Here is an 18,133-nt window from a genome sequence, read left to right as displayed (position 1 = left end):
GGAGAGCAGGCGGTTGAGGGGGCCTGTTTGATTTGGAGATTCGGCAGTGGCTGAATCTCCAAATCAGATTTGGCTGAATAGATTTGGGACAGTGATTCGAATCTCTGAATCAAATCACTGTCCCCTGAATTGGCTGAATCCAAATCTGAAACCACTGCTAGCCGCTTCACACAGGCCTACTATCCAGGTCTATCTTAGACTGGGTTCTGCCATTTTTAAACCACTCTATGTGCACTGAACTTCTGTTCAGCTATGAGTGTAGATTGGTTTCTGAGCACTTATGTGTAATGTCTATACCTGGCCTCACAGTGCACTCTGCTGCCCTGAATCTGTACAGGTGGCAGCTAAGCAATTATTTCTTGCAATTCAAAAATCCAGGAAAGGGCTTAATCAGCCATGGCAGTGGATTTTCTTAGCCACATGGACTTTTCCAGACTAGCCCATGTTAATATTGGTAAACCTGCTGCCTGGTTTATCAGGCAGGGAGCACAAAGGAAAATTACACCTTCTGTTTATGACCTCCAAGATCTGAGGCAAAAATATAACTTTGTCAGCTGTGCCCTTAGAACAGCGCATGCCATGTTGGTTAGCAGCCGACCAGAAGCAGTCAGGGATTCTGAGTTCCCAGGTGGTGATGACACCATGCTTCTGCGTAATAATAGGACTTTCATGAACGTGCTGCTTCAGCAGCTTTGAGGTAACCTCTGTGCAGATCTCCAAGACGCTCATCATCCTGTAGTTCTGCAGCCACTATTAATCATCCATGGTCTGCAGCAGAGTCCTCCTTCTACTAGTTAATACTTATTCATAAGCCTATAGTGCACAGAGCGCAGATGTTCCAGGAAAATGTCCTCTTAAAGTTGCTGTTCAACATCAGTGTTGTCTACCCCATCCTTGGTCTTGTTTGAATTTTCTCTTTTTGATGCAGCTGCAAGCAAGGAAAGGGAAGCTATAGTTGTAGTTGGTGCTCCCAAAAATGTCAGATTTTATACACTTGCAAAACTGCAGCTGTCTGGTGTTGACATGACAAATATGAGAAGAAGTCACCGAGTATCCTGACCATTGGCATTGCTGTTTCATTCAGAATGGTCTGCTAGGAGTTTGAAAGGGATGAGCTGCATCATGGCGTTTAAAAGAAAGAGTAATCATGGTGATGTTTAGGATTTGATCCTCAGATGTGGAAGAGAGTGACTTGCAACTAGCTTTTGTTAGACATCCCCTCATGTTCTGAGGGAACAGTGCTCCAATGACAGAGCCTGCCATTAGTGCAGAGGAGGACGGGATACCTACTCACAGTGCTGAGTGCATACTTTGTAGGAAATCCTCTCTACGTGGACACTGGGTGTGTCCACATAAGACGTTTAGCTGCGCAGTAAATGTTGTGTGTCCATACGTCATCCCCTATTAGGCCAGAGAAGATTAATTAACCCCACAGCAGTATAGTACTTGTAAAGTTTTTTACTCTGCAGCAGTGCATGTGTAGACACTGCCCTGGCTGGCTAGGGCATGAGGGTGCTTCAGCGTGAGGGCTGCCTGCTGGCTAGTTCCATACTGGAGCACCCTCACACCCCAGCCAGCCTCTCACACCATGTTGAGCCAGGGAGAGAAGCCCCAAGCTAGCAGGCTGACCCCCCAGGTTCCCTGCCAGTCTGGGCTGCTCTGACCCGGCTCAACATGCTGCGGTCTTGGGAGCATGTGCAGACATGGCACCTGGGAGCAATAAGCTCTGGAGTTTATTCATCCACACTAATAGTACATGTAGAAGCACCCGCTTACTCATAGTGGAGTAAAAGCTGCATCTGTCTGGATGTGACTTGTAAGCCTGTATGAAAAAGTTATAATAAAGCATCTCACATCAAAGCTAGTCCCCTTATGTAGACAAGTCTCTAATATACAGTGAGTAAAAGAGATTACCTCGTGGAAGGAATGCATGCAGAAATACATCAGATGTAAATTTTCTTAATTTAGGGGGAAATTCTGATCCTCACTAGCATTTTTAACTTGGATCAATCTCTGATAAATACTAGAGCAAGTTCACATTTACAAACACTTCCCCACTATTTCTGTAGCTGGCCTTCAAAGCTTAATTACTGCTCTACAATTTCTATGACATACAAGGCAGAGGCAGTTTTCAGGCTGAGCATCAGTGAAAAGCTAAAAAGAACAAAATACCTGGATAAGCATCAAGCACAGCAGTTCAGACTTACTGGAAGCCACTGTATCTGTTCTCAGCCTCTTCAGTCTCTGGCTGATGTCAATTTTCTTTCATTTATGAAATTCTATCAGCTTAAATAAAATTCCTAATTGATAAAATTAGGAATGTCAGCTGGTGTTTGCTGACATCTTCCAGTTTTATCATCATTCAGCATACAGGGCAAGGCCACATTTCCTGCTGCCTTCAAAACTCTTTGCCATTGTCTCTCCAGACCCTGCTTTCATTTTTGCTTCATTATTAAACAGAGGAAATGGAACACAGTCCACCTTTTAATAACCTTCGGCTTTACCCTAGTGTATGTTCCCTTCACCTCTTTACATTTTCTGTGTATAAACAATTTTATCTCTGCTTCTTTGTGTCACCATACAAGCTGTATGTTCAACATGGTCAGGCTTCCACCTACCAATGGGAGGACTTGTGTCCCAGAAAGAGGTGCATTAGTGTCTTTGCCCATCAGAAAGGGGCAGCTTGGAAACCCTATCTTCAAAAGCTGCTTGTTGAGGTGCTGAAACTGCTGTCATTCCTGGTCAATGGTTGTGAGTTTTGTATGACTCCTTAACATCCACCTGTGAAGGCTTTTAGCTTGTGTGTACAGCTCCTTTTTATTATTTATTCTAAATTTATTTTATTTCGTATTAGGAGACATGGGTAAAGACAGAGGTGCTGATTAGTTTAGATAGGGTAGAATACCCTTATGTTTTAATATCTTAGGATCTCACTGACATTTTCAGTTAACCTAACCTACATTGTAAAGAAATCCCGCCATCCCTCTGACCATGCTGGATATCTTTCTTTGGACCTTTACAATCTAGTTCTGTAAAGAATTTGTGTTACTGGAAACTGCTATTGTTTCCTCTGCTGGCATCTTGCTGTGACTTAGCTGCCTTAGAGGGTGATGTGTCATAGGATCCCATTCTCATCATTAAAGAGCTAAGTCTGTTTTCTCCCCCTTTTCCTAAATGGCAGAAAGCTTTTTTAATGAAAAAATGAGAGTAATGGCAACACTTTGCCTAGTGACAGGTGGTTTTGTGTACAAACTACAAGATGGCATGTTACCAGAAAGTGAATTGTGTTGTATGTGTAGGAAAATCATATTCTTACCTCTCTTTTCCCTTTGTGGTAGTAAAGCTGTTATTTTGAATGTGTCCTTGTGCTTTTCTATGCTGCAAAAGTCATACTGACTAGTCAAGATCAGTGTTTCAGAGGAGGATTTCCTTGGCCAAAGCCATTTTTTAATTTTGTGAACTCTCTTTTAGGAGCATAATGCACACTAAAATTGGAGAGAACAACTGGAATCATTTTTGGGTCTAATGTAATGTGTTAAAGGAGAACTGAATTTTGCTGGAAATGTTAAGTACTGCCAAAATATTACCGAAGTGCAGGGTATATATGCACACTGGCAGTTAACATTTTTATGCTGCATCTTGAACAGATAATTACAGGTTTTCTTATGGGACCTAACATCTCTTTTAAATGTCAGTGTAACAATACATCTTGCACTTTTGAGGTAGGATTTTAAATAATGAACCAAAATTGTAAACAAAATGACTTTAAAATGTTCTCCTTGCATGACAGTGCTGTAACCAAATGTTTCCTCATACTGAGTTGTTTACTGGAGCTGTATAAAGTGTGTTGTTATGCATGAACAGAATGAAAATACCAGGCACATTGCTTGATTTAGATTGCATTGTTTTTATTTATATCACAACTAAATAACTATGAACAAAAAAACACTGTGTGCAAAAACAAATGAACACTTTGTGATTTCATCTAGGAAAATGATAATAATAAGTGTTGTCATTTGCAAAGTGCTTTGTGAAAGTGAGCAACAAGTATTATTCCTGTTTTATAGCCAGAAAGAAGGAAAGAGGAAATAGGACCTACATTTCAAATGCCACTTTGGGGTGTTTCTGTACTTGGGTGCATAATATTCAGTTTTTGAGTTCCCACATCAAAATTGGTTGATGCTCATGGGCAGATCTAGGATTTTGAAAAGGGTGGTGCAGATGGTATGGTGCATCATCAGATATAACACATATTTTTCTCCAGGTAAAAAGAAACTAGAAGCTTTACTAATAAGGTAATGCCCCAGGGCTATTTTATTCAGTTTAAGACTGAAGCAAAAACAAATACAACTTTATTGGAATGTGTGTTAATTTGCTGTATCATGCATTATGTATGAGAAACACAACAAACTAGGCAAAACAATCAAAAAGGTATGCTTACTGGTGTTAAAAAAAACCCCAAAACACACTTTACTAGAGGAAGCAGTGCATTAGTTCGACCCAGCTCTGCAGCATCTGTATAGATCAGGCCCTTCAGCGGGGCTTTTTGGTGCTTTTATCTAATAGCTGAATCAATCAGCTACTAGATAAAAGTGCCAAAAAAACTGCACTAAAGCACCTGATCTATACAGACGCTGGGCAAACCAGGTCCAACTAACGTGATGCTTCTTCTGGGCATGCGCTGGGCTTGTTTTGTTTTTGTTTTTAATGTCTGTAAACAGCCAATATGTTGTTTCTTTAGTCCTGTAGTAAATGTACAACTTCCAGATCATAAAACAAAATCAAGTCTTCTTAAATATCTTGACAATGCATCCATTCCTTCACTGAAAGTTATTTCCACACTTGAGTTAATATTCACCTGAGTTAATGTTTCCATACCTGAGCTACTGTTTTTAAGTAGAGTTAAAAACAGTTTGCAGGGCTGTGAAATAATTTACCAGGAGCAGCTAACAGACAGCAGAATTGGAGAAGAAATAATTGCTTGATTAGTGGAATATTGAGATAATTAAAAAGGAGAGAGGAGGTTTAACACTTGTGGAATGAAGAGTTTAGAAGGAATGATGTAGATTGTAATGAGCTATGATGTCAAGTGACTCCCTCTCTGCTGCCTGAATAGAAGTGCTGCTGCCACTGCCAGGCAGTTTGTTTTGAACTTTGAATGAACCAGGAACCGAAGTGGGATGCAGCTGCACCCTTGCAGCCCCCTAGATCTGCCTTTGTTGATGCTGCTAGATTTCTTGATCTTTGAGAAACCAGTCATATGTGCTTCAACTAGGACAATAAAATGAGGAAGCTCAGAGCCATAATCTGTTCAGTCTTTTGAATTTTTAAATGACTAACTGAAGGAAACAAAGTGAGTTAGATCTGGGAAGAGAATTGCAGTCTTCTGACCCAAAGCCTGGTGCTACGTGTCCATGGGACTACAGCTATCTCAGCTGAGTCTGTTCAGTCAGAATTATTTTGTGATTTGATAGCAGCTTTGCTTTTAAAGATCAATCAATGTGCACAGAGCTGAATTTGAAACTGTGATGCGCTCTGTTAGAAAAATCCACCTGTGTCCTGGTTCTCCTAATGCGGATGTCTGAAAGCCACTGATATAATGAGAAATGGAATGGATACACCCCTGGTGGGAACATCTTCATCTTCCGTCCATTACTTTGTTGTGTGAATTGGTGCCAGAAAGCCCCTGAACTGCACAATGTGGCAAGATAGCAGTCCCTGACCGTTCTGTGCTTATTCCCTCCTTTGGCTTCTGGTGAACACTAGCTGGCATCATCAGAAAAACTTTTAAATACCTCTTGTCTCTACCTTGTGCAACCTACAGGGAAGAAAAGAGGGTTTAATTTAGCTCTTGTTTACAAGACTGTCAGTCAGGAGTGCAGCATTGTGTACAGCTGCTGTGAAGTCAGAACCAGGTGCAGAAGGCTTTCTCACTCTGTGTTGCCTCACTCTGGTTTGTAGTTGTTGTACAGTAAATGTGCATTTAGTTGGAAAGCAGCATGAGAACATCTAAAGAGTGGAAATCACTTGCCCTTCCCCAAGGCCATAACTCTTTTCTACCCTGTACTCCTTTCCCAATTTATGGGAAATTGTAGATGTGGGAATCCACTGGACTTGTTTACACCTCTCCAAAGCGCTGCACTTCTGGGGGAATATAATTACTAGTGGTAGGACTTCCTTACATAAAACGCCAGGACAGGTGTGAGGTTGGAATGGTATGTTGCGTTCACTTTCCCATTGTATATATGCTGCTTAAAGGATTTTCTGGTTTGCATAGTTACGCACAATAGATATTTTTGTACATGGGGATTGTTCATTTTAAAAAAATCATGTAAATGTCAGTTTACTTCAGTAAAAACAGTAAAATATATCCATTTTTCCTTGGTGGTGCTTTTTGGAATATCCAGCTATTCATAAAAGGTCTTTTTTTAATGGAGATAATGGGCTGATTCCAAAACATTGCTACCTCTGCTAGGAGACTTGTGTCACCTTAGGTCTGGCAGATCTCTCATTTAGGATTTTTTTTTTTAATCTCCCCCTGGAATAAGTTGTGGCCATGGGTTTTAGGTACTTCCTGAATCTCTTTTTTTGAATCTCCTGCTAGTGAACACATTTAAGGTTCAGCAAAAAGCATTCATATGGTACATAGGAATTAATTCTAGAAGTGTTTAATAATATTAGGTTGAATTAGGAATTTCTTAAAATACTCACATCATGAACAGATATACAAAACAATCATCTTTGCAATGTAATCTCAAGATTGTTATGTCTTTAGAAGGTTGATGGTTGCACATTTACCAAAACTTTTCCTGTTACTTGTTGTAAAATTCAGGGTTGGTGTGAAAACTTTCAGAAGTTCTTTTATAAACAATGTGCACCCTTGTTAATTTTCAACTTGCTCTCTTTGGAAACAAACAGAAGCAGCAATCACAGGTGATGCCATTTCAAGAGTCCTTCCATGTTGAATGCCTGTTTAGTTAGCTATTTTAAATTTTAGCTAATGGTTCCAGAGATAATGAAAACAAAGTTGTTCTTTTTTGTAACCATCTATTGAAGGCCATAATGCATAGAATTTGCAGGCATCACTCTGTTGTTTTCTCTTTGAAAATCCATAGATTCATAGATTGTAGAGTTGGAAGGGACCACAATGGATCATTGTGTCCGACCCCCTGCCCTTGGCAGGAAAGAGGACCGAGGTCAGATGACCCCAGCCAGGTGACTATCTAGCCTCCTCTTGAAGACCTCCAAGCTAGGTGATAGCACCACCTCTCTTGGAAGCCCATTCCAGATCCTGGCCACCCTTACTGTGAAAAATTTCTTCCTAATATCTAACCTAAATCCACTCTCAGCTAGTTTACACCTGTTATTCCTAGTCACTCCCTGGGGTGCCTTAGTAAACAGCGCTTCCCCTATTCCCTGTTGACCTCCCCTAATAAATTTATAGGTGGCCACAAGATCTCCCCTCAGCTGTCTCTTGTGAAGGCTGAAGAGATTCAGCTCTCTCAACCTCCCCCCGTAGGGTCTATCATGAAGGCCAGTAATCATGCGAGTGGCCCTCCTCTGACCCTCTTGAGATTCCCTGCCTGCCTCTTGAAGTGCGGCGCCCAAAACTGGACACAGTACTCTAACTGCGGCCTGACCAGTGCTGCATAGAGGGGGAGCATCACCTCCTTTGATCTAAAATATATCCATAAGAGTTCTCGGTGTTCATTCTGATAATTAATTACTGCCTTCTGCTGGTGGACAGACCAGAATTTAAGCTGAAGGTAAGCTAGCCAGCATGTGGGATCTCCAAGATGACCTTAATAGTCTCTCCCCCACCCCTAGGACTAGAAAAGGAAGCTGTGAATGGATAGATCCTTCCCTGTAATTATTTGGGTGCAAATGCAGATCGTTAATTGTATCAAGCAACAGGAAATAGGAGTTGGAACCATTTGGTTAGATGGAGCAAGGGATAGAGAGAGGGAAACCATGATTCAGGTAACAGAGCCATTAGACCTAATTACAAACATGGCAGGAAACTCTAAGGGTAGCTGCTATTCCACCGAATGCTGAGGATTGTGTTCTGTTGTTTGTTACCAGTAATATTTGTTAAAAAAATTACCAGTTACCAGTAAAAAAATGTGTGCTGCTGTTTGGTACCAGTAAATTTGGTCTATGAAGAGGGAAAGATTGAACATATACATTACACAGACTTTCTTGAGAAACCCCAGTCCTATTTCTTGACAGGGACCTAAGTATGCATATAAATCTATTAATGTAACAAATGAGAAGAGTAAACCTATAGGAGAATCAATTCCTGCAAGGAAAATAGTTTCCAAACTGAACAAAATTGTGCCCTCTCATCCTTTGTTCTTTCCTAAATAACCTCAGAATCTTGAATGATATCAGCTCTCCAGCGTTATGGAATAAAACTTCAGTGCCATCAGTATAAGAAAATTAGATCATCAGATAGGTGATAAACTCCACTGGTAATAACAAGGCAAGTAAGGCAGTAGTACAGTGCAGTGTTTCACCTACACTGAAGTTATTTGAGCTATAGTCAAAGAATCCTGTTATTTCCAATTTTCAGCTTTTATATTTGTGCTAGTAAGACTTATGAGTATTGCCTTGGGTTATATCTAAAATTGAATTTTTCACCCCTTTGTATAGTGTCATTGTGTAGCTGTCTGTTCAGATATTTTTGTTGTTTAACCTTTTCTCTCTCTTCTCCAGCTGCTCACAGTCTGGAAGGTTTCCTAACACTACAAAGTAGTAGTAATAATAATATTAACAACAACTTTGTAAATACATAGTACACAAGATTCAAAGTCATTTTGGTGATACAACTTTCCACTAGCTGCTGGGGGGAAGATGCAGCTTGTTTAATTTGGTTTGCTAAATGACCCTTCAAAGAGGAATTCTGTGATACTGGACAGTATCCATTAATAGTGGCACAAGGTCTTCGTTTAGAAAAATCAATAAATACATCTAACCTTAATAATAGAGCCTGCTTGGTAATCAATACAATCACATAATGTATTACCCTTCAAGACAGAAATCTAGATGGGTCAAACTTGTCTGGAAATCTCTGAACATGGGTGTGCATTAGTGTTGAAAATATTTTGTTAGGCTCTGTGTAGCTACTGTGTGACTATAATATTTATAGAAGACCCAATTCAGCTTTTCTTAAAGGCAATAAGGAGGGTAGATGGTGATTTTAACAGTATCAGGCCCCAAATATTTTCAGTAATGATCGTGTAGTCTGTAGCAGTAGCGTAACTAACAGAAGATCAGGTCACTACCCATGGGAGCTGTTAGGAAAGGGGTGCAAAAACACCAGGTGCTGCACTGTGCAGTGCTGTTGGTCCAGCCACTGCTGGCATCCTGTACACAGGGCAATGCTGGTGTCTCACTGCCACATTGGTGCAGAAGTGCTCAGGTATATCTCTGGTCTCTAGATATTATTGTGATGGGTGTTAACTATGTCTGATTTAGATACAGTGGAAAGAGGCCAGACCTGGCATGCAAGATAAGAGATCAATCCTGACATTTAAGAAAATGCCTAGTCTACTTTTAATTTTCTCTTCCGGTAAAGTCTTTAGCTTCCAGGCATGCTTTTCTTCTGTAATATTCTTTTACTATCATTGTTTTGTAACATTTTGATAGAACTTAAAATTAATTGAAGAATTCTAGCACCTTGTTTACCAATCAAACTTTTCCTTTCCTTACAGCTGGAAAGCAGCATATTCTACACCTGTCATGATAATAATGCTGCAGTCAGAAATGCTGCTTCTAGTTATTACTTGCTTTCTTTAAAGAGCACCGGTTACAGACAATAGCTTTAGTATCATAAAGTTAATTTCTGCTGTCATGTACTGGATATATATCCAGAGTAACGTCACAGGAATAAGTTTAGACTAACAATAGTTTGAATTACATCAAAACTGGGGTTGTCATTTCCACCTCAGATGAAAATAACAAACTGCTCTGTAAACTTGCCTTTGCATATCAGTCTGCTACACTCATTAATATGAAAGGTCTTGCTATTTTCTTTCTTCTGCAAATATAGAAATATTGATTCTATATATTGCTTATTAACCATCTTATGTTTTACTTGTCTGTCAGGGTCCTTAAATTTCTTCTTCTTAACTATACTGCTACCTGAGGGCTTAAAAAATGGTGTGTCAGAATGGACTGCACATATGGACGTTATCCTGTGGGAGACGGTGGTGATGTAAATTGGGTGGGATACTGATGGCTTCTGAAAGCTGTTATATCGAATATGGCATGTTTTGTCCTAGGAAAAAAATATTTCTTAAGTTTTCAAAGGCCTCTTGTGATGTAACTCACCTGCATCACAGTGTTATCCCTATATGCCATACAGTCTACATTGCTGCAATTATGAAGATACAGAATTTATTCTTGGGTTCTGTTTAGTGAAAGTAGCTTGTGTTTTCTTTTTATTGCAGTTTATAGAAATCTGAAAAGCTGTGAATACTCTTCTAAGTCATTAATTTATGTATATATAAAGTGGGGAAAAATCTTCATTAGTTAGATAGCTACACTGTAATAGCTTTTAGAAGGAATGGCCCTAACACAATATTGTACCAGATACTTCTGTCGGACCTTGACACAATATTTGGGAGAAAGGAACCTCACTTTTGAGGTTGTAAACTCCTGTGGTTAGTGTGTCCTGGTCCATCCCCCCCCAGTGAAAATTAGACAAGGTCACACTAATATGTTAATTATCTGTGGACAGCTTCCACATGGGGTCTACCAGCTGCCAAGGACCCCTGAAATGGTGTTAGAACCAGGGTGGTGACTACATGCAACCAGGTGATTCTGGGAGGAATGTAGAGCTGGTTGGGTCTCCATTGCAACATACAGCAGGCAAAGCAAGGCAAAGAATCTAGCATAAAGTTGTCCAAAGCACTTGAGTCCTGCTGGCTTTCAGTCAGTTCCAAGCTGCTACGTGCCAACGTAATTTTTGAAAATGGGTGTTAAGCTCTTAATTAACTTTTGAACTTTTACCGTGCTCCAGTAAACAGCAAGAGGAGGAAAAGGGAACAGAAATATTATGGAAATAATACCACTCAATTGCTGCTAATGATATTTCTAATGTATAATGTGAACTTTATGGTTTTTATTGTAAGTTAAAACATTTGCAAGTGAATTATTTGTCCATCGTTAAACTATGCTTAATTCAAGAAAAACAAGCATTTCATACTTTGCATTTCTGTAGGGGTTTTGCTCCAATGATTTCAGACTAGCATTGTATTGCAGTAAGCAAAAGGCAGGGAAGTATGCCATTTAAATAAAACTTGGTGTATTTAGTACCTTACATTTCTCAACAGATGGAGGAACTGGGCCACAGATTTTCAAGGGGTCCTAAGGGAGTTAGGAACAAATCACATTGAAAGTAAATGAAAAATCCTAGCCGTAATGACTTGCTCTGGCTAATATGGGAAATAGTAGAGAGGGGCTTAATTCTCCAAACCTCCTGACTCATCATCCTGTGTCTTCACTACAAGACTATCCTTCCTCATGAATGAACATATTTATGTTTGTTATAGTTTTGTGGCATTCATTGCCACAGTTTCTCAACATCTCAATGATGGAGCTTTTCCAGCTGCACTTTCACTATGTAACAAGGTCTTCCAGATATGTGCTGCTCTTTGAATGACAGGAATTAATGTACATGTACATATATGCAAAATGTATGCTAATGATACACAGTGATGGGATGCATGTCCCATATTTCTGCCTTCATTATTATTTTCCTAACTCTCATTTTCTGTATAAAGTTATAAACCAGATAGACAATTACCAAGGCTGACCAACTGCCACGTACAGGTACAATGACCATTCAACCTAAACTAATTGGAGGAAGCTTCAAATATTGTATGTCTCACAGACACACAGTCCTTATGTGTCAGCCAAGTAACTGCAATTGAAAGAATATATGACTCTGTATTAACACTGTAATTATTCTAGTCTATATGGCCATTCATCTATTGGGCACATCATCTCTTTGATTGACCGTCTGTTCCTGTAGAAGTGAAAAATACATTCCATTCACAAGCATGCAACAGTGTAGATGTACACCAATTCAGGGAAGTAGAAAAAAAAGGGGGGGAGGGGAATATGCACCTTCTTTCTGTTACAGTTCTCAGATAAAAAGCAGCAAATGCTTTTCTGTTGTCAGTGATAGATCCCTATGTATTTTACTAAAAGAATAATTCTACTTAGTAAATATTCCCTTTTCTTGAACATTTTGGCTTTTGTCTGTTTCCAGACCCTTAAAATATGGGAAGACAAATGAACAAACAATGCTGAGTTAAAATAAGGAAAATTTACCAGGCATCTACTACTACATGGTTACATTTCATGTATCCATTCCTATTCCATGGTGACTAGAATCTAGCATGTGATCATTTATCCATGTGTCATTCAGGGTTATTTGCCCTAATTTTTTTTTTTTTTTTAATTTTACTGAAGAATAGGGGCAAACACAGATTGTGTGTGTTTTACTTCACTTGGTTATCATGAAGCAGCAGATACACAGAAGATTCCATTTCTACCTTTTAACTCAGTGTAATTTATTTGTCTGTCTGTACACTTAGAATTATGTTCTTGGCAAAAAGAACCTTCTTGGCCGTTCTGCTACGTTGCACCAGAATAGATGGAAGCTGGAAAACCTGCCTTCAAACCAAAAACCTTCATTAATCTTACAGATGAGGTAGACTTGATTGGTGTATGCCTGATGCTCAGAGGAAAATACTATATAAGTGAAAAATGTTATTCTGTTATGCCACAAGGCAGTAGCCTTTGCTAGCATCTGAAGAAGGAACATGTAATCAGGACTTCTTGGGTATTTTTCTGGACTTAGCCGTGGACTCATAATGAGACCTTCAGCATATCACTTGACTTTTATATGGTTGTTGACAGACTTGGTGGGGAGGGGGACCACACTTTAATGGAAGAGGCAGCACATTATTTTGATCTAGAGCTGCAGTGTCAGCTATTAGATAAAATCAGCTATTGCTCTGGGCTTGGCACAGGGGTGCATTGAATTTAAAGTTAAAGCACTGTTTTGGGGTTTGGGTTTTTTTTTAATGTCTGTAAGTAGTGCCTAATTTTGCCTATCTGTAAGCTTGTGTCGATACCCTTGTGAGGTAGGGAAGTATTATGAGTCCATAGTATTTAATATTTAAAAATAAAGTGATCTTTCTGAAGTTTGTTTTGCTTCATGAAGTACAGGGGATGTTTGAAAATTACATAACAGATTATATGGTGAGTTTCAGCCTATTGTAAGGACCAGGACAGATGAACACAATGAAAGCACTGAGAAGCAGCCTGTCCCAGAGAGGGGAAGAGAAGCATCCTGGAGTATTACAGATGGACAGGAAGCTGGGCCATGGCTCCACCTGCTTTTTACTCACATTTTGGCCAATTGAATGTGTGGGGAAGCAACTTGATACCACCCTTATGGAACTGTATGCACAAATGCTGCTATTTTAGGTATCCCTTATGTTAGATGCACAACAGAGGCATCCTCTCTCCTTTCCTCCTACTGTGTGACCACATTTCCATCTTTCTGGCTTCTTTCTAGTCTTTGATGTAGGATTTCAAATTGACAGGAATATTTAGAGATTTTTGAAGCAGCAACTGTGTAACGATACTGGGCCCATTTCGGTTCTCAGATCTGCACCAGCCTAGCTCCAGAATAACTCCATGTACACCAGTGTAGCTGCGGGAATAAGCTGGCTCTCTGTCCTTTTATAAACGCTCCATCTTTGTGCTTGAAAGTAGGTTAGTGTTATAGGAAAATTCACTTCTTCCATTTTGGGGGATATCATTGTTATCTCCTGAGGTTTCCTCTTTCTGTCTCATGGGTTAAAAAGCAAGCACTTTGGTTCTCAGTAACCCATTAAAACTGTAACACTTCCGGGGGGAGAATTTGGAATGCCTGGAAATAAGACTCACAGGGTTCGAAGTGGCTGCAGTGCGCACTTGAGAACTTTGTTGGTTTCCAAATGAGTGTTTTGAGGGTAAAATTTGCAGCATTTTGAAATACAAGTCTGGAAAAAAATCTACTTGTCACATTGCTGAGCTGAACCCCCTAGGACAGTGGTTTCCCATCTGTGGTATGCAGACAACCAGTCAGTGATATGCCTTAACAGATTTATTAGAATTACTTTATATGACAAAAATGTGCTGGTGGTACTTAAGGTTGAACTGAAAAGTTTGCTGGTAGTACTTAAGGTTGTATCATTTTAAATTGGTGGTGCACAGTCTGTCAGTGTGGGAAACGCTGCCATAGGATATTGGCACCTGTTTAATACATATAATAAAACCAGATAGGATTTATAACAACATACTTGTTCAGAAACACTGTAACTAATTCAGTGTTACCACATCATTACAAGGCAGGCACTGGTTTTGCAGATGGGAGTGTTGATGAAGTGAATTGCCCGAGGCGATACAGTATATCACTAGGGAAACAGCTGCTCATTACCCTCTCTCATTGGTAAGGAGAGAGCTGAAGACTACTGCAGAAAAGGAGAAGGAAGGAAGTAATTTTTGATTAAAGAGGAGTACAGTTAGCCAACTGGGACTGCAATCTGACAGTTGTCAAGGAAGCTACAGTTAGATGGTCAAAACAAGATTGACCAAAAAGAAACATATTAATTGAGGTCAGTTGCTTTTAACAGGGGGAGGCTATAATGCAGGGGTTGGTGTAGTGTCGAGACAGAGACAGAGACAGAAAACAGACATTCAAAAAGCCAGAGGTGGAGTTGATCAAAGTTCTGTGGTGTTCGGCAAGCAGTGTAGTTTATATTGGTAGTGAACAGAACACACACTCGCCCTTTGGTGGGATGGACAAATTATAGACCTGGCTTCATCAGAAATATCATCTGAATTGTCGTGCTACAAATTGTGGGAATCTAGACAAGTTTGCCTGAAGAAAAATTAAGAAAAAAAGTGAGTAAAGGACATTAGAACTGGGGTCAGTAAGAATAAAGGCAAATACCAAAGAAGTGACTAATTTATCACTCTCTGGAGAGTAAGATAGATTTTGAAATATGTGGTTCAAGGGAGTAGGGCGCATTTTGGTCTCTATTCCTGCCCCCTATACATATCTTCCTACCCTGTTCTTTTAACTTCTGGCTTCATATCCCTCACATCACTTGGAATATGTGTGGTCATGGCTTTCACAGGTGTTTTTTCAAGAGTTTCATTATTTCTTACTGTGGCATTTCAAGTCTGCTTCTATAAAGTAGGCTTTAAGCACTCTTCAAAAGGCTTAGTAAACAGGTAACCAGCAGGGATATTGTGAAAGGACAATCTCTGCTATTAGCACATTGAGCTATCTTGGGTAACACTTTGACTCTCTCAACTTGAGCTCTCCCATCAGAAAAAATGGATATAGTGATAGCTAATGTCCTTTATTTAGGAGCTGAGTATGCAGAAGCCAAGTATTATCACCCTATATTATAAGTTGTGCTGTTTGGCTGCTTTAAAAGGAAGAAACACCCCCTACATGTAATGTAGGTATCTTAGTCCAAATAATGGGGGGGTGGTGAATCATGATGAAGAGTATGAGGTATTCAGTAAGGTGCCCATTTTAGCTCAGGTCTAAACTATTGCTGGACAGTTTTTTAGAACACTCCAGATTTCTTGATCTGATCCTAATGGATGATAGTTTTGATTAACAAAACAAGCAAAGGGATTTAATACACAACAGTGCCTATCAGAGAAGATTTGATGGTACCTTATGGTCATTTCAAATGGCTGCTAAATGGTTTCCTTTATCTTGGGATGAGAGCTTTTATTGAAGCTGGCTGGTCAAGCCAGCACTACGTCTGTCTTACAGGTTGTAAAAATAAATGGTTTGTGGTTCTTTGCTAAACTATTATTTTTTAAACCAAGTAGAGTTGTCTTTTCTAATTCATTTCCTGCATGTAGGCAACTGTACTCCAGCAGACAAATTGTGAAAATAATTGTGCTTGGTTGAAGTAACTCTCACTTTTTCAAAACTGGATATAGGAGTCTTCCTCCATGTGTCTGTGCTGAAATGATGTGTTGTATTCCTGAAAGGATATAAACAGATATCTTATTATTACCATATTTACTTGAATACAAGATGAGGAGCTTCTTCCCCATGTGGATTGAGGTGGGGAGGGGAGACTCATCTTGCATTCAAGGAAATACATTGTTTATCATTAAATGGCTGCAAAAGGCAGCATGTGTTGAGTCATGGAAACCAACTATGAAGTAGATTAAATTCATTCAACACTGAACACGATTATTAAAAAAAAACAACCCAAAAAACAAAACCACATAGCCCATAATGGGCAACCACACTAATGGGAACCTACCACAAAGCAAAGTTAGTGCAACCCATCTGAATCAGATGTGGTAGTGCCCATTGAGGATGGTTCACTTCAGCACCGATTCCTTCTCAAGTAGCAGTAAGCCACTACATTGCATACATTTTGACTTCCTCTTCACTCCCGGAAGCTGAACTATGCTTTTCTCTCTCATTTCCAGTGATTTCTGTTTCTTTACCTTAAATGTCTGATAAACAAACATCAACAAATGGGGCCCCAAACAGTTCACCCAGAATCCCTTTGTTACCCACTCTCTCACCCCATTGCATGGTTGGCCCTAGGTCTCACCTGCATATACATTTTTGCAACATCCCAGGACTTGTGTCATTGTTTTCACCCTGCAGTGCACGCTTTCTCAACCTATGTGGTACCCATGCCATGGAGAAGAGTCCTGAAGTGAAAAAACACCTGGTTCCAGTCATGATTGGGGGAGGGGAGAAGAGAGAGGAATTAGCACATGGTTTCTTTGGAGTGGCCTAGAGCTCCTACTGCCCAAGGGTGCCCTTTCTTTTAGCTCAAGCTACTAGCCAAGATCCCCCCACTGGGACCCAGCTTAAGAGTCCTGCAACCAGCTCTGAGCTACTGGTCCTATACAGTTGCACACATTAGTGCACTAGGCCCTTGGCCTTTTATGACTGTGCCCAAGGCACTAATGAGGTCTTCTCCTCCCCTACAGCCTTGACCACAAACCACCAATCAAAAAAAAATATAAACAGTAAGTCCATGGACTGTAACCACAAAAAAATAAAAATTAAAGAAGGCAGCATGCCAGCTTACATTTTTTCCATGACTCTGTGCTTCTACTTCCCACCATCCATGACACTTCTTCTTGTGGGGCTGCTTCCACTTCTCTGAGAGTCATCAGGAGTTCCCCCCTCACAGCAGCCAGACAAGCACCCAAGCCTCTCTGTGGAACTCTTATACACAGCCTCCTTCCCTTTTGGCTACTGCCCCTAACTATACCAAGCCCAGGGTTTTTACAGTTCTAGCTTGCCCCCTTCTGGTCACCTGACTAGCTGGCCAGGCTCAGCTTTTAACCCCTACCCTGTCAGCAGGCTGTGCCTGGAAAATTCTGGTCTTAACCTGCAGGCAGCCCTGGATACCAAAGCCATGCCGGTGCCTGCTAGGTCTCTTCCCTCCCCCTCCCAGAAAAAACCTCACATCCAGCCTGCCCGATTGTCCTGCACCAGAGGGGGTTGTGTTGGGGTCCCCTAATCAACAGGCTGATCTTGTTGGGGACCCAGCACAGAGCTCCCCGGGGGTCCAGCTCTACCCCACCATGTTGTGAAGGAACCCCACCCCCACCCTTAGGCTCACCCCTGTACCAAGGGGCTGCAGAGCTCTCCCAATCCCAACCACAGTCGGGGTTCTTAGCGGACCAGGGGGTTCAGATGGTGCCTAAGGAGCCTGCTGAGCCCCAGGATCAGGAGGAGGATGCCCAAGAACCAGCAGGCTTCATGGAGTCTGCAGACCTCTCAGTTCCAGCAGTCCCCAGGGGTGAGCTACTTGCATTTCTTGACCGCGACTACACCCATCTGTCTTCCAGCAAGTTACAGCTTGCCTTGCACCTCTGAGGAGATTTTGACAGCATCCTCACCACTGTGAGGACACTGGAGTGGGAAGGCAAGGGGCCCAAAAGCTGCTATGTCCAGATCTATAGGGCCCACAGTTTCATAGACACCCTCTATACTTATGGGAGGTTGCTGAGCAAGCTGGCGAGCCCCACACTGGGTGTTGAGATGTGTGAGGCCCCTGCT

General features: G+C 40.8%; 2 long non-coding RNA genes across 2 annotated transcripts in view; one reads left to right on the top strand and one right to left on the bottom strand.

Moving 5' to 3' along the window:
* LOC112552020 overlaps positions 1-18,133 on the top strand; it is a 134,710-nt gene that overhangs the window by 107,274 nt on the left and 9,303 nt on the right. The gene's annotated exons all lie outside the window — the stretch shown is intronic.
* LOC102372422 lies at positions 15,496-17,306 on the bottom strand. Its single transcript, XR_325015.3, has 3 exons — positions 17,154-17,306; positions 16,665-16,784; positions 15,496-16,076 (listed from the first exon to the last, which is right to left on the bottom strand). It is a non-coding gene; the product is annotated as an uncharacterized LOC102372422 (long non-coding RNA).

Source organism: Alligator sinensis, unplaced genomic scaffold (genome assembly GCF_000455745.1).
Source record: "Alligator sinensis unplaced genomic scaffold, ASM45574v1 scaffold827_1, whole genome shotgun sequence".
Lineage (NCBI taxonomy): Eukaryota > Metazoa > Chordata > Crocodylia > Alligatoridae > Alligator > Alligator sinensis.
The sequence above is the reverse complement of the archived record's forward strand: the minus strand, read 5'-3'. Positions and strand labels throughout refer to the sequence as shown.